The following is a 3401-nucleotide window of genomic DNA, read 5'->3' on the forward strand; positions in this document are numbered from 1 at the left end:
CCCAGTTTGTAAATGTGTTTTACAGCAGAGTTTGACACATATGCACTATGTATCTGCTGGGAAAGGAGGAAAGGTGTGCCGGCGAGGAAGGGACGGTAACCATTGTTGGGTGTGGGTCCCTCAAGAAAACTGAGGTTGCTACCTTTGCTGAATGTAGGAGACCCCAAAGCTGGATTTAGGGATCTACTCCTGGAAACAGTGCTGAGTGGGGGTTGTTCTTAAGAGGGGGTGCCACCGCAGAACTTCATAGTGTCTCGATGAGTGGCCGTAGAGCCCACTGCTGGATCTGAAGAGAAGAAGAGAGAAGAGCTACTGTTGTCCAGGTTGGACCCCAGCAAGGTGAGGAGGGTTACCACTGTTGAATCTGAAATGATACCTCAGTGAAGGTTTCCGCTATTGAATTTGGAGTTGTATCTAGGGGAAGATGGGGGGATTAGAGTTATTGAATATATTATGGAAGGTTTGTTAATGGTGGAGGGTTATCACTTGTGAAATTGCGAATGTTCCTAGGGCAGGACAGGAGGGTTACCACTGTTGAATTATTCATGGAACCTTGGTTAAGGGTAGAGAGATACCACTGTTGATTGTGGGATTGTACCTCAGTGAAGATGGGGGTTACCGCTGTTGAATGTGGGATTGTACTTCAGTGAAGTTGGGGGTTACCACTGTTGAATGTGGGATTGTACCTCAGTGAAGTTTGGGGTTACCGCTGTTGAATGTGGGATTGTACTTCAGTGAAGTTGGGGGTTACCGCTGTTGAATGTGGGATTGCACTTCAGTGAAGTTGGGGGTTACCACTGTTGAATGTGGGATTGTACTTCAGTGAAGTTGGGGGTTACCACTGTTGAATGTGGGATTGTACTTCAGTGAAGTTGGGGGTTACCACTGTCGAATGTGGGATTATATTTAAGTGAAGACGGGGGTTACCGGTGTTGAATATGAGATTATACCTCAGTGAAGATGGGGGTTACTGCTGTTGAATGTGGGGTTATATTTAAATGAAGCTGGGGGTTAAAGGTGTTGAATATGAGATTATACCTCAGTGAAGATGGGGGTTACTGCTGTTGAATGTGGGATTGTACCTCACTGAAGACAGAGGGGGTTACCGCTGTTGAATGTGGGATTGTACCTCAGTGAAGACAGGGGGGTACCACAGTTGAATGTGGGATTGTACCTTAGTGAAGATGAGGGTTACCGCTGTTGAATGTGGGACTGTACCTCAGTGAAGATGAGGGTTACCGCTGTTGAATGTGGGACTGTACCTCAGTGAAGACACGGGGGTTACAACTGTTTAATTTGTAATTGTATTTAGGTGACAGATAGGTCACAGCTGTTGAATTTGGGGTTGGACCTCGGTGAAGATAGAAGGGTTACCGCTGTTGAAACTGGATCACTACCATTGCTGGTACCTCAGGTTCTGGAGCTCCTAGTGTCTTCTCCAGCTCTGTACCTTCACCATGAGTCGGATTCGCTCATTTCTAGACCCTACAACAGGTATGAAACTCTATAGCTTTCATCTAGAGCCACCGCCTAGAATCCTCTAATGCCACCCCAGCCCGTTACCATTATTATACACCTCAAGCCGTCACATTTAGATGGATCTAAAATTCAGATGGTCCTGGTCCCGCCTGTAATGGTTGTCCTATCTCTTAATGTTTTCCCAAGTCCAGAACATTGGAAGATGTCCTTGTCCTCAAAGGCAGGCTTCTTGCATTCCTGGTGGCACCGTCCTTCTCCAGTGCTCTCTTCCTTGGCCACCATCGAACCCTGAGAACTGGAAGATCACCTGGGAGAAAAAATTGCCCAGTGGTGACCAGAAGAGAGCCACAGTCCTGTCCCAGTATGCCGGAACTGTTAAAGAGACGACAGAATACAGCGGCAGGGCCACTTTGCTTGAGGATGGTTCCCTGGAGCTGAGGAACGTTAACGTGGGAGATTGTGGAGTTTACACATTGTGGGTTAAAGAGCTGACGGATGGGAGCGAGTCCAGCAGTATGTGTTGTGAAGTCACCCTGAAAGTGGAGAGCACAGAGGGCTCGGCCGGTGAAGGTAAGTGGGCAGCGTCGGGCAGGAGCAGTCACGCTTGCACCCATTAACTGCCCAGCCATGTAAGCAATCGATCTAGAGCTCAAATAGAGATGGAAAGACCCAGTTCTAGTAATATAACTACTGACGCATGGGTCACTTGGGAGGAGATTCAAAAGAGACTTGAACATGGAAAGGTAAACAAAGGTCCAGGACCGGATGGGATTCGTCCCGGGGTATTAAACGAGCTGAGCGCTGTGATTGTCAAGTCTCTTCGGGATTCGTTGAGGTCTGGCATGGTGCCGAGAGACTGGCGGATTGCTAATGTGGTGCCGTTATTAAAAAAACGGATCCCGTTCTCACCCTGGAAACTATAGGCCTGTTAGTCTGACATCAGTAGTAGGAAAGCTTCTGGAAGGGGTAATAAGGGATCGTTCAATACATTGTGGATCACAATACTATAAGTTTGTGCCAGCATGGTTTTATGGGTAACAGATCTTGCCAGACCAATGTAATTGATTTTTATAAGAAGGTGAGCAGGAACCTCGATGCTGGAATGGCAGTGAATGGGATCTACTTGGACTTTTCTAAAGCGTTTGATACAGTACCGCATAGTAAGTAAATAAAATTGAGGAATATTGACCTAGAACATAATATTTGTAATTGGATAGAGAACTGGCTGAAGGGTAGATTACACAGAGTGGGGGTAAATGGAACATTTTCTTTATAGGTCCCTGGTAAGGCCTCACCTTGAGTACATAGTAGGAATGCAGTGATGATGGATTCTAGTTTGAACTGTCATTCTATTTTCTCCCTGCAGGTTGTTCCTAGGACTTCTACAAACTCCAATAACAGGGCCGACGGCCTCACAGATACCAGAGTCCCGTCGTCTCCCAGGATTGGAGCGGATATCAATGTATTTACTCAGGCTTAGTGCTAAATCACTGTATAACATAATAACCAGATTCCAAAATTAAAAAATATACCGCTAAAATCCAAAATCAGCTGGCTCGTTGGTCTAGGGGTATGATTCTCGCTTAGGGTGCGAGAGGTCCCGGGTTCAAATCCCGGACGAGCCCTGTTTTTTTTTACATTTTTTTAATATATATTTTTTTTACCACTTACAGTGGTAAGGTTACTTTTTTTGAAAATATATGGTGTAGCATAATGTATCACCTACTGGCATAGTTCTCTTGCACCCCCATTAGTAGCATAAATTCATTCACTGTGCCCATAGAAAGGCTGCAGGCTGAGTTATACAGGGAATTCTGAGTATCACTCATGTATTATAAGGGATAATGTACCCCCTACTGTAAATGATAAGGATATTAGCAGTCACTGAGGGGTTCTGTGCCCATATAAAGGCACAAGGCTGC

General features: G+C 45.8%; 1 non-coding gene across 1 annotated transcript; it reads left to right on the forward strand.

Moving 5' to 3' along the window:
* The first annotated feature begins 3032 nt into the window (after nucleotides 1–3032).
* Nucleotides 3033–3104, forward strand: trnap-agg. The gene has a single exon. It is a non-coding gene; the product is annotated as a tRNA-Pro (tRNA).
* The last annotated feature ends 297 nt before the right edge of the window (nucleotides 3105–3401 follow it).

This window comes from Xenopus tropicalis, chromosome 3, assembly GCF_000004195.4.
Source record: "Xenopus tropicalis strain Nigerian chromosome 3, UCB_Xtro_10.0, whole genome shotgun sequence".
NCBI lineage: Eukaryota > Metazoa > Chordata > Amphibia > Anura > Pipidae > Xenopus > Xenopus tropicalis.